The sequence below is a fragment of the Rana temporaria genome, chromosome 11 (assembly GCF_905171775.1).
Source record: "Rana temporaria chromosome 11, aRanTem1.1, whole genome shotgun sequence".
In the NCBI taxonomy this organism is placed as follows: domain Eukaryota; kingdom Metazoa; phylum Chordata; class Amphibia; order Anura; family Ranidae; genus Rana; species Rana temporaria.
This window is the reverse complement of record NC_053499.1, coordinates 164,250,956-164,263,799: the sequence shown is the minus strand read 5'-3', so window position 1 is coordinate 164,263,799 and position 12,844 is coordinate 164,250,956. Positions and strand designations below refer to the sequence as shown.

General features: G+C 60.3%; 1 protein-coding gene across 1 annotated transcript in view; it reads right to left on the bottom strand.

The window, feature by feature from the left end:
• LOC120918007 (piezo-type mechanosensitive ion channel component 1-like) overlaps positions 1 to 5,801 on the bottom strand; it is a 31,462-nt gene extending 25,661 nt beyond the window's left edge. The window contains exons 1-2 of the mRNA XM_040329672.1: positions 5,655 to 5,801; positions 1,325 to 1,367 (exon numbers count right to left, since the gene is read on the bottom strand). The gene's annotated coding sequence lies outside the window, so the exon portion shown is untranslated. The remainder of the gene's footprint in view (positions 1 to 1,324; positions 1,368 to 5,654) is intronic.
• Positions 5,802 to 12,844: the final 7,043 nt, after the last annotated feature.

Here is a 12,844-nt window from a genome sequence, read left to right as displayed (position 1 = left end):
GGGAGCCAGAAATCTCGCTGATTGGTCGGGGTTCACATACTTATTTCACTCATTAAAATGCAAATCAATTTATAACTTTTATGAAATGCGTTTTTCTGGATATTTTTGTTGTTTTTCTCTCACTGTTATAATAATCCGACCAATAAAATTATAGAGACCGATCGTTTCTTTGTCACAAAATCAGCAAGGGGATTAAATACTTTTTTCCCCCACACTGTACACTATATCACCAAAAGTATTGGGACGCCTCCTTTACACACACATGACCTTTAATGACCCCCCAGTCTTAGTCCGGAGGGTTCAATATGGAGTTGGCTCCGCCCTTTGCAGCTATAACACCTTCACCTCTTCAGGGAAGGCCGTCCACAAGGTTTAGGGGTGTGTCTATGGGAAGGCCGCCCACAAGGTTTAGGGGTGTGTCTATGGGAAGGCCGCCCACAAGGTTTAGGAGGGTGTCTATGGGAAGGCCGTCCACAAGGTTTAGGGGCGTGTCTATGGGAAGGCCGTCCACAAGGTTTAGGGGCGTGTCTATGGGAAGGCCTTCCACAAGATTTAGGGGTGTGTCTATGGGAAGGCTGCCCACAAGGTTTAGGGGTGTGTCTATGGGAAGGCCGTCCACAAGGTTTAGGGGTGTGTCTATGGGAAGGCGGTCCACAAGGTTTAGGGGCGTGTCTATGGGAAGGCCGTCCACAAGGTTTAGGGGCGTGTCTATGGGAAGGCCGTCCACAAGGTTTAGGGGCGTGTCTATGGGAAGGCCGTCCACAAGGTTTAGGGGCGTGTCTATGGGAAGGCCGTCCACAAGGTTTAGGGGTGTGTCTATGGGAAGGCCGTCCACAAGGTTTAGGGGTGTGTCTATGGGAAGGCCGTCCACAAGGTTTAGGGGTGTGTCTATGGGAAGGCCGTCCACAAGGTTTAGGGGAGTGTCTATGGGAAGGCCGTCCACAAGGTTTAGGGGCGTGTCTATGGGAAGGCCGTCCACAAGGTTTAGGGGCGTGTCTATGGGAATGTTTGACCATTCTTCCAGAAGAGCATTTGTGAGGTCAGGCCCTGATGTTGGATGAGAAGGCCTTGGAGGTGAGCCATAAGGCCAATGTGCCCCTCTAATGCCTGGAGAAATAATACTGCTCCGTAATATAGCGGCCACGTTACAATGAGAAGATCCTTCCAATCGGCACCCCAATGTCTCCAACCCGTGGTAATCGGGGGATGGAGGGTCACCCCACCGCTCTGCCCATCAGTGATGATCCTAGCTGAGGATTCTCTCCCCAGGTCTAAGCAGAGAATGGAGGAACAAGAGAGAGAAGATCCACCAAATGAGACTCACCGAATCACTCCGACATGACGAGCCAAAACGTCCCAGTCACTACCTGGAGGAGAAAACACAATCCGATATAACATGATATAGCAGCACAATGGGGGAGGGGCCATCACTCGGGGGTTATTCATCCAGCCAATCGGCATTCACATTCTGTGAGTATCACCCAGAATTCACTTCTACACAAAATATATAAAGTTCTAGCTGTATTGGGGGTGGGGCAAAGTCTACTTTTCTTCCCTTAGGATTTTTGGGGTATCTTCCCTTAGGACTGAACATTTTTGGGGTATCTTCTCTTAGGGTGAAATATTTTTGGGGTATCTTCTCTTAGGACTGAACATTTTTGGGGTATCTTCTCTTAGGGTGAAACATTTTTGGGGTATCTTCTCTCAGGACTGAACATTTTTGGGGGTATCTTCTCTTAGGATGAAATATTTTTGGGGTATCTTCTCTTAGGACTGAACATTTTTGGGGGTATCTTCTCTTAGGATGAAATATTTTTGGGGTATCTTCTCTTAGGACTGAACATTTTTGGGGGTATCTTCTCTTAGGATGAAATATTTTTGGGGTATCTTCTCTTAGGACTGAACATTTTTGGGGTATCTTCTCTTAGGGTGAAACATTTTTGGGGTATCTTCTCTTAGGGTGAAATATTTTTGGGGTATCTTCTCTTAGGGTGAAATATTTTTGGGGTATCTTCTCTTAGGGTGAAATATTTTTGGGGTATCTTCCCTCAGGACTGAACATTTTTGGGGTATCTTCCCTCAGGACTGAACATTTTTGGGGTATCTTCTCTTAGGGTGAAATATTTTTGGGGTATCTTCTCCCAGGACTGAACATTTTTGGGGTATCTTCTCTTGGGGTGAAATATTTTTGGGGTATCTTCTCTTGGGGTGAAATATTTTTGGGGTATCTTCCCCCAGGACTGAACATCTTTGGGGTATCTTCTCTCAGGGGTGAAATATTTTTGGGGTATCTTCCCCCAGGACTGAACATCTTTGGGGTATCTTCTCTTGGGGTGAAATATTTTTGGGGTATCTTCCCTCAGGACTGAACATTTTTGGGGTATCTTCCCTCAGGACTGAACATTTTTGGGGTATCTTCTCTTAGGGTGAAATATTTTTGGGGTATCTTCTCCCAGGACTGAACATTTTTGGGGTATCTTCTCTTGGGGTGAAATATTTTTGGGGTATCTTCCCCCAGGACTGAACATCTTTGGGGTATCTTCTCTCAGGGGTGAAATATTTTTGGGGTATCTTCCCCCAGGACTGAACATCTTTGGGGTATCTTCTCTTGGGGTGAAATATTTTTGGGGTATCTTCCCCCAGGACTGAACATCTTTGGGGTATCTTCCCCCAGGACTGAACATCTTTGGGGTATCTTCCCCCAGGACTGAACATCTTTGGGGTATCTTCCCCCAGGACTGAACATCTTTGGGGTATCTTCCCCCAGGACTGAACATCTTTGGGGTATCTTCCCCCAGGACTGAACATCTTTGGGGTATCTTCCCCCAGGACTGAACATCTTTGGGGTATCTTCTCTTGGGGTGAAATATTTTTGGGGTATCTTCCCCCAGGACTGAACATCTTTGGGGTATCTTCCCCCAGGACTGAACATCTTTGGGGTATCTTCCCCCAGGACTGAACATCTTTGGGGTATCTTCCCCCAGGACTGAACATCTTTGGGGTATCTTCCCCCAGGACTGAACATCTTTGGGGTATCTTCTCTTGGGGTGAAATATTTTTGGGGTATCTTCTCTTGGGGTGAAATATTTTTGGGGTATCTTCCCCCAGGACGGGCTCCATACGGGACGGTTTATATTTGAGGATGAAATCCCTACAATCACATTTCTATCTCGGTGACACTTTCTAATTTCTCCTCCTGGGCGGGACAATCGGAGATCTGCCAATAGAATGTTCATTTCTTCCGCAGAAAACGTTTCTCATATTATTGCAAAGAAATTATTTGTGATTTTTGCACAAATGGCGATGAATTTTCACAGCAATTTGTTTTACACTTTTTTTTACCCTTTAGTGTTTTTATGGGGGGAGGGGGGGGTTGGTGATGCTCGGTACTAATCGGTAGTAACTCTTTTTTCTGCTAAACAAACATAAAACATGGGGGGGGGGGTGTGACGGGTATGGGGGGGGGGTGTGACGGGTATGGGGGGGGGTGTGACGGGTATGGGGGGGGGGGGTGTGACGGGTATGGGGGGGGGGGTGTGACGGGTATGGGGAGGGGGGGGATATAAATCACACGGAGATACACATCAGAGTGACCCGTATGACTGCCAGCATTGGAATGTCCGGCTTCACATTATTCATTTTTCCTGTTCCATCCACCGGGGGATGGAAAAAACCTGTAATCTCTGGTCAGAGCCGCTGTACTGAGGATCCAATGTTAGTCCAGCGATCTCCCTGCTAAGCTGTTGTGTTCTCACAGGGGGATGCCCCCTCCCCCCCGCCAGAACACTCCAATCAGCGCTCTCCGCCATTGGCTGTTTGGGAGGCAGTTGGTTGCTGGTTTTCCAGCTGGCACACACACAGGCCGAATGTTGGGCATATTTTCTGTGTGCGGAGCTTTAGGCTCTGGCACCGCAGGTCAGTATATGGAGCAAATCACACTTTACTGCAGACCTTCTTATAGGACAGAAGAGCAGAAAGATGACTCCTCATTCTTCTGCTGCCCTGGAAGTCCAGGTTTGGGCTGCACTGCAAGTCCAGGCTTGGGCTGCACTGCAAGTCCAGGTGTGGGCTGTACTGGAAGTCCAGGTGTGGGCTGCCCTGGAAGTCCAGGTTTGGGCTGCCCTGGAAGTCCAGGTTTGGGCTGCCCTGGAAGTCCAGGTTTAGGCTGCCCTGGAAGTCCAGGTTTAGGCTGCCCTGGAAGTCCAGGTTTGGGCTGCCCTGGAAGTCCAGGTTTGGGCTGCCCTGGAAGTCCAGGTTTGGGCTGCCCTGGAAGTCCAGGTTTGGGCTGCCCTGGAAGTCCAGGTTTGGGCTGCCCTGGAAGTCCAGGTTTGGGCTGCACTGCAAGTCCAGGCTTGGGCTGCACTGGAAGTCCAGGTGTGGGCTGCACTGGAAGTCCAGGTGTGGGCTGTACTGGAAGTCCAGGTGTGGGCTGCCCTGGAAGTCCAGGTTTGGGCTGCCCTGGAAGTCCAGGTTTGGGCTGCCCTGGAAGTCCAGGTTTAGGCTGCCCTGGAAGTCCAGGTTTGGGCTGCCCTGGAAGTCCAGGTTTGGGCTGCCCTGGAAGTCCAGGTTTGGGCCGCCCTGGAAGTCCAGGTTTGGGCTGCCCTGGAAGTCCAGGTTTAGGCTGCCCTGGAAGTCCAGGTTTGGGCTGCCCTGGAAGTCCAGGTTTGGGCTGCCCTGGAAGTCCAGGTTTGGGCTGCACTGGAAGTCCAGGCTTGGGCTGCACTGGAAGTCCAGGTGTGGGCTGCCCTGGAAGTCCAGGTTTGGGCTGCCCTGGAAGTCCAGGTGTGGGCTGCCCTGGAAGTCCAGGTGTGGGCTGCCCTGGAAGTCAAGGTGTGGGCTGCCCTGGAAGTCCAGGTTTGGGCTGCCCTGGAAGTCCAGGTTTGGGCTGCCCTGGAAGTCCAGGTTTGGGCTGCCCTGGAAGTCCAGGTTTGGGCTGCCCTGGAAGTCCAGGTTTGGGCTGCCCTGGAAGTCCCGGTTTGGGCTGCCCTGGAAGTCCCGGTTTGGGCTGCCCTGGAAGTCCAGGTTTGGGCTGCCCTGGAAGTCCAGGTTTGGGCTGCCCTGGAAGTCCAGGTTTGGGCTGCACTGGAAGTCCAGGTTTGGGCTGCACTGGAAGTCCAGGTTTGGGCTGCACTGGAAGTCCAGGTTTGGGCTGCACTGGAAGTCCAGGTTTGGGCTGCACTGGAAGTCCAGGTTTGGGCTGCCCTGGAAGTCCAGGCTTGGGCTGCCCTGGAAGTCCAGGCTTGGGCTGCCCTGGAAGTCCAGGTTTGGGCTGCCCTGGAAGTCCAGGTTTGGGCTGCCCTGGAAGTCCAGGTTTGGGCTGCCCTGGAAGTCCAGGTTTGGGCTGCCCTGGAAGTTCAGGTGTGGGCTGCCCTGGAAGTCCAGGTTTGGGCTGCCCTGGAAGTCCAGGTGTGGGCTGCACTGGAAGTCCAGGTTTGGGCTGCACTGGAAATCCAGGTTTGGGCTGCCCTGGAAGTCCAGGTTTGGGCTGCCCTGGAAGTCCAGGTTTGGGCTGCCCTGGAAGTCCAGGTTTGGGCTGCACTGTGCGGCATGGACTTCTGGGTTAAATGACCGACTGAACAGAATTACAAATCACACTTATCTGAGAAGTGCGGAGCAGATACAGTAATGAAGAGTAGATCTCACGTGTCACGTACAGTTATGGCCCAGCAGATCGTCCAATCCCGGCACGGTATGGAGGCAAAGCTGGAAGATGGGATGTGAACACAGGAAAATGAAGCTGATGGCGAGCAAAGATTTCAACAATCGCCCCGTGTGACCTGCAAGGAAAAGAAAAACACGTTACCGACACGGGACAGGCCACTCCCCTCCACCCAGCTCCTCCAATCACAAGGGGGAGGGGCGTCTCTTGGGGGGTAAAACACTCACACAGCCGGATTTCCATCGCCAATTAGAGAGATTGTTTCCTGTGGTCTCTAAATGACAGAGAGACTTCAGACTCCGCTATTCCAAGTATAACGGAGAAATTACAAACCCCAAACCGCGGCGTGACAGAAATTCATCAAAGAATTCTGCGGACCAATCAGGATCCAACAATTCTGATGATGCGGTGACCCATCCTCCTCCTCCCCCTACGGTGACCCATCCGCCTCCTCCCCCTACGGTGACCCATCCGCGTCCTCCCCCTACGGTGACCCATCCGCCTCCTCCCCCTACGGTGACCCATCCGCGTCCTTCCCCTACGGTGACCCATCCGCGTCCTCCCCCTACGGTGACCCATCCGCCTCCTCCCCCTACGGTGACCCATCCTCCTCCTCCCCCTACGGTGACCCATCCGCCTCCTCCCCCTACGGTGACCCATCCGCGTCCTCCCCCTACGGTGACCCATCCGCCTCCTTCCCCTACGGTGACCCATCCGCGTCCTTCCCCTACGGTGACCCATCCGCGTCCTCCCCCTACGGTGACCCATCCGCCTCCTCCCCCTACGGTGACCCATCCGCCTCCTCCCCCTACGGTGACCCATCCGCCTCCTTCCCCTACGGTGACCCATCCGCCTCCTCCCCCTACGGTGACCCATCCGCCTCCTCCCCCTACGGTGACCCATCCGCGTCCTTCCCCTACGGTGACCCATCCGCGTCCTCCCCCTACGGTGACCCATCCGCCTCCTCCCCCTACGGTGACCCATCCGCCTCCTCCCCCTACGGTGACCCATCCGCGTCCTTCCCCTACGGTGACCCATCCGCGTCCTTCCCCTACGGTGACCCATCCGCGTCCTTCCCCTACGGTGACCCATCCTCCTCCTCCCCCTACGGTGACCCATCCGCCTCCTCCCCCTACGGTGACCCATCCGCCTCCTCCCCCTACGGTGACCCATCCTCCTCCTCCCCCTACGGTGACCCATCCGCCTCCTCCCCCTACGGTGACCCATCCGCCTCCTCCCCCTACGGAGACCCATCCGCCTCCTCCCCCTACGGTGACCCATCCGCCTCCTTCCCCTACGGTGACCCATCCGCCTCCTTCCCCTACGGTGACCCATCCTCCTCCTCCCCCTACGGTGACCCATCCGCCTCCTCCCCCTACGGTGACCCATCCGCCTCCTCCCCCTACGGTGACCCATCCGCCTCCTCCCCCTACGGTGACCCATCCGCCTCCTCCCCCTACGGTGACCCATCCGCGTCCTTCCCCTACGGTGACCCATCCGCCTCCTTCCCCTACGGTGACCCATCCGCCTCCTTCCCCTACGGTGACCCATCCGCCTCCTCCCCCTACGGTGACCCATCCGCCTCCTTCCCCTACGGTGACCCATCCTCCTCCTCCCCCTACGGTGACCCATCCGCCTCCTCCCCCTACGGTGACCCATCCGCCTCCTCCCCCTACGGTGACCCATCCGCCTCCTCCCCCTACGGTGACCCATCCGCCTTCTCCCCCTACGGTGACCCATCCGCGTCCTTCCCCTACGGTGACCCATCCGCGTCCTTCCCCTACGGTGACCCATCCGCCTCCTCCCCCTACGGTGACCCATCCGCCTCCTTCCCCTACGGTGACCCAACCGCCTTCTCCCCCTACGGTGACCCATCCGCCTCCTTCCCCTACGGTGACCCATCCGCCTCCTTCCCCTACGGTGACCCATCCGCCTCCTCCCCCTACGGTGACCCATCCGCCTCCTTCCCCTACGGTGACCCATCCGCCTCCTCCCCCTACGGTGACCCATCCGCCTCCTCCCCTACGGTGACCCATCCGCCTCCTCCCCCTACGGTGACCCATCCGCCTCCTCCCCCTACGGTGACCCATCCGCCTCCTTCCCCTACGGTGACCCATCCGCCTCCTTCCCCTACGGTGACCCATCCGCCTCCTCCCCCTACGGTGACCCAACCGCCTTCTCCCCCTACGGTGACCCATCCGCCTCCTCCCCCTACGGGGACCCATCCGCCTCCTCCCCCTACGGTGACCCATCCGCCTCCTCCCCCTACGGTGACCCATCCGCCTCCTTCCCCTACGGTGACCCATCCGCCTCCTTCCCCTACGGTGACCCATCCGCCTCCTCCCCCTACGGTGACCCATCCGCCTCCTTCCCCTACGGTGACCCATCCGCCTCCTTCCCCTACGGTGACCCATCCGCCTCCTTCCCCTACGGTGACCCATCCGCCTCCTTCCCCTACGGTGACCCAACCGCCTCCTTCCCCTACGGTGACCCATCCGCCTCCTTCCCCTACGGTGACCCATCCGCCTCCTCCCCCTACGGTGACCCAACCGCCTCCTCCCCCTACGGTGACCCATCCGCCTCCTCCCCCTACGGTGACCCATCCGCCTCCTTCCCCTACGGTGACCCATCCGCCTCCTTCCCCCTACGGTGACCCATCCGCCTCCTTCCCCTACGGTGACCCATCCGCCTCCTCCCCTACGGTGACCCATCCGCCTCCTTCCCCCTACGGTGACCCATCCGCCTCCTTCCCCTACGGTGACCCATCCGCCTCCTCCCCCTACGGTGACCCATCCGCCTCCTCCCCCTACGGTGACCCATCCGCCTCCTCCCCCTACGGTGACCCAACCGCCTCCTTCCCCTACGGTGACCCATCCGCCTCCTTCCCCTACGGTGACCCATCCGCGTCCTCCCCTACGGTGACCCATCCGCCTCCTCCCCCTACGGTGACCCATCCGCCTCCTCCCCCTACGGTGACCCATCAGCCTCCTCCCCCTACGGTGACCCAACCGCCTCCTTCCCCTACGGTGACCCATCCGCCTCCTTCCCCTACGGTGACCCATCCGCCTCCTCCCCCTTCGGTGACCCATCCGCCTCCTTCCCTACGGTGACCCATCCGCCTCCTCCCCCTACGGTGACCCATCCGCCTCCTTCCCCTACGGTGACCCATCCGCCTCCTCCCCCTACGGTGACCCATCCGCCTCCTTCCCCTACGGTGACCCATCCGCCTCCTCCCCCTACGGTGACCCATCCGCCTCCTTCCCCTACGGTAACCCATCCGCGTCCTTCCCCTACGGTGACCCATCCGCCTCCTCCCCCTACGGTGACCCATCCGCGTCCTTCCCCTACGGTGACCCATCCGCCTCCTCCCCCTACGGTGACCCATCCGCCTCCTTCCCCCTACGGTGACCCATCCGCCTCCTTCCCCTACGGTGACCCATCCGCCTCCTTCCCCCTACGGTGACCCATCCGCCTCCTTCCCCTACGGTGACCCATCCGCCTCCTCCCCCTACGGTGACCCATCCGCCTCCTCCCCCTACGGTGACCCATCCGCCTCCTCCCCCTACGGTGACCCATCCGCCTCCTTCCCCTACGGTGACCCATCCGCGTCCTTCCCCTACGGTGACCCATCCGCCTCCTCCCCCTACGGTGACCCATCCGCCTCCTTCCCCTACGGTGACCCATCCGCCTCCTCCCCCTTCGGTGACCCATCCGCCTCCTTCCTCTACGGTGACCCATCCGCCTCCTCCCCCTACGGTGACCCATCCGCCTCCTTCCCCTACGGTGACCCATCCGCCTCCTTCCCCTACGGTGACCCATCCGCCTCCTTCCCCTACGGTGACCCATCCGCCTCCTTCCCCTACGGTGACCCATCCGCCTCCTCCCCCTACGGTGACCCATCCGCCTCCTTCCCCTACGGTGACCCATCCGCCTCCTTCCCCCTACGGTGACCCATCCGCCTCCTTCCCCTACGGTGACCCATCCGCGTCCTTCCCCTACGGTGACCCATCCGCCTCCTCCCCCTACGGTGACCCATCCGCCTCCTTCCCCTACGGTGACCCATCCGCCTCCTCCCCCTACGGTGACCCATCCGCCTCCTTCCCCTACGGTGACCCATCCGCCTCCTCCCCCTACGGTGACCCATCCGCCTCCTTCCCCTACGGTGACCCATCCGCCTCCTTCCCCTACGGTGACCCATCCGCCTCCTCCCCTACGGTGACCCATCCGCCTCCTTCCCCTACGGTGACCCATCCGCCTCCTTCCCCCTACGGTGACCCATCCGCCTCCTTCCCCCTACGGTGACCCATCCGCCTCCTCCCCCTACGGTGACCCATCCGCCTCCTCCCCCTACGGTGACCCATCCGCCTCCTTCCCCTACGGTGACCCATCCGCCTCCTTCCCCTACGGTGACCCATCCGCCTCCTCCCCCTACGGTGACCCATCCGCCTCCTTCCCCCTACGGTGACCCATCCGCGTCCTTCCCCTACGGTGACCCATCCGCGTCCTCCCCCTACGGTGACCCATCCGCCTCCTCCCCCTACGGTGACCCATCCGCCTCCTCCCCCTACGGTGACCCATCCGCCTCCTTCCCCTACGGTGACCCATCCGCCTCCTTCCCTACGGTGACCCATCCGCCTCCTTCCCCTACGGTGACCCATCCGCCTCCTTCCCCTACGGTGACCCATCCGCCTCCTCCCCCTACGGTGACCCATCCGCCTCCTCCCCTACGGTGACCCATCCGCCTCCTCCCCCTACGGTGACCCATCCGCCTCCTCCCCCTACGGTGACCCATCCGCGTCCTTCCCCTACGGTGACCCATCCGCGTCCTCCCCCTACGGTGACCCATCCGCCTCCTCCCCCTACGGTGACCCATCCGCCTCCTCCCCCTACGGTGACCCATCCGCGTCCTTCCCCTACGGTGACCCATCCGCGTCCTTCCCCCTACGGTGACCCATCCGCGTCCTTCCCCTACGGTGACCCATCCGCCTCCTCCCCCTACGGTGACCCATCCGCCTCCTCCCCCTACGGTGACCCATCCGCCTCCTCCCCCTACGGTGACCCATCCGCCTCCTCCCCCTACGGTGACCCATCCGCCTCCTCCCCCTACGGTGACCCATCCGCCTCCTCCCCCTACGGTGACCCATCCGCCTCCTCCCCTACGGTGACCCATCCGCCTCCTTCCCCTACGGTGACCCATCCGCCTCCTTCCCCTACGGTGACCCATCCGCCTCCTCCCCCTACGGTGACCCATCCGCCTCCTCCCCCTACGGTGACCCATCCGCCTCCTCCCCCTACGGTGACCCATCCGCCTCCTCCCCCTACGGTGACCCATCCGCCTCCTTCCCCTACGGTGACCCATCCGCCTCCTTCCCCTACGGTGACCCATCCGCGTCCTTCCCTACGGTGACCCATCCGCCTCCTTCCCCTACGGTGACCCATCCGCCTCCTCCCCTACGGTGACCCATCCGCCTCCTTCCCCTACGGTGACCCATCCGCCTCCTCCCCCTACGGTGACCCATCCGCCTCCTTCCCCCTACGGTGACCCATCCGCCTCCTCCCCCTACGGTGACCCATCCGCCTCCTCCCCTACGGTGACCCATCCGCCTCTCCCCCTACGGTGACCCATCCGCGTCCTTCCCCTACGGTGACCCATCCGCGTCCTTCCCCTACGGTGACCCATCCGCCTCCTCCCCCTACGGTGACCCATCCGCCTCCTTCCCCTACGGTGACCCAACCGCCTCCTCCCCCTACGGTGACCCATCCGCCTCCTTCCCCTACGGTGACCCATCCGCCTCCTTCCCCCTACGGTGACCCATCCGCCTCCTCCCCCTACGGTGACCCATCCGCCTCCTTCCCCTACGGTGACCCATCCGCCTCCTTCCCCTACGGTGACCCATCCGCCTCCTCCCCCTACGGTGACCCATCCGCCTCCTTCCCCTACGGTGACCCATCCGCCTCCTCCCCCTACGGTGACCCATCCGCCTCCTCCCCCTACGGTGACCCATCCGCCTCCTCCCCCTACGGTGACCCATCCGCCTCCTCCCCCTACGGTGACCATCCGCCTCCTTCCCTACGGTGACCCATCCGCCTCCTTCCCCTACGGTGACCCATCCGCCTCCTCCCCCTACGGTGACCCAACCGCCTTCTCCCCCTACGGTGACCCATCCGCCTCCTCCCCCTACGGGGACCCATCCGCCTCCTCCCCCTACGGTGACCCATCCGCCTCCTCCCCTACGGTGACCCATCCGCCTCCTTCCCCTACGGTGACCCATCCGCCTCCTTCCCCTACGGTGACCCATCCGCCTCCTCCCCCTACGGTGACCCATCCGCCTCCTTCCCCTACGGTGACCCATCCGCCTCCTTCCCCTACGGTGACCCATCCGCCTCCTTCCTCTACGGTGACCATCCGCCTCCTTCCCCTACGGTGACCCAACCGCCTCCTTCCCTACGGTGACCCATCCGCCTCCTTCCCCTACGGTGACCCATCCGCCTCCTCCCCTACGGTGACCCAACCGCCTCCTCCCCCTACGGTGACCCATCCGCTCCTCCCCTACGGTGACCCATCCGCCTCCTTCCCCTACGGTGACCCATCCGCCTCCTTCCCCCTACGGTGACCCATCCGCCTCCTTCCCCTACGGTGACCCATCCGCCTCCTCCCCCTACGGTGACCCATCCGCCTCCTTCCCCCTACGGTGACCCATCCGCCTCCTCCCCTACGGTGACCCATCCGCCTCCTCCCCCTACGGTGACCCATCCGCCTCCTCCCCCTACGGTGACCCATCCGCCTCCTCCCCCTACGGTGACCCAACCGCCTCCTTCCCCTACGGTGACCCATCCGCCTCCTTCCCCCTACGGTGACCCATCCGCCTCCTTCCCCTACGGTGACCCATCCGCCTCCTCCCCCTACGGTGACCCATCCGCCTCCTTCCCCTACGGTGACCCATCCTCGTCTTCCCCTACGGTGACCCATCCGCCTCCTTCCTCTACGGTGACCCATCCGCCTCCTCCCCCTACGGTGACCCATCCGCCTCCTTCCCCTACGGTGACCCATCCGCCTCCTCCCCCTACGGTGACCCATCCGCCTCCTTCCCTACGGATGACCCATCCGCCTCCTCCCCCTACGGTGACCCATCCGCCTCCTTCCCCTACGGTAACCCATCCGCCGTCCTTCCCCTACGGTGACCC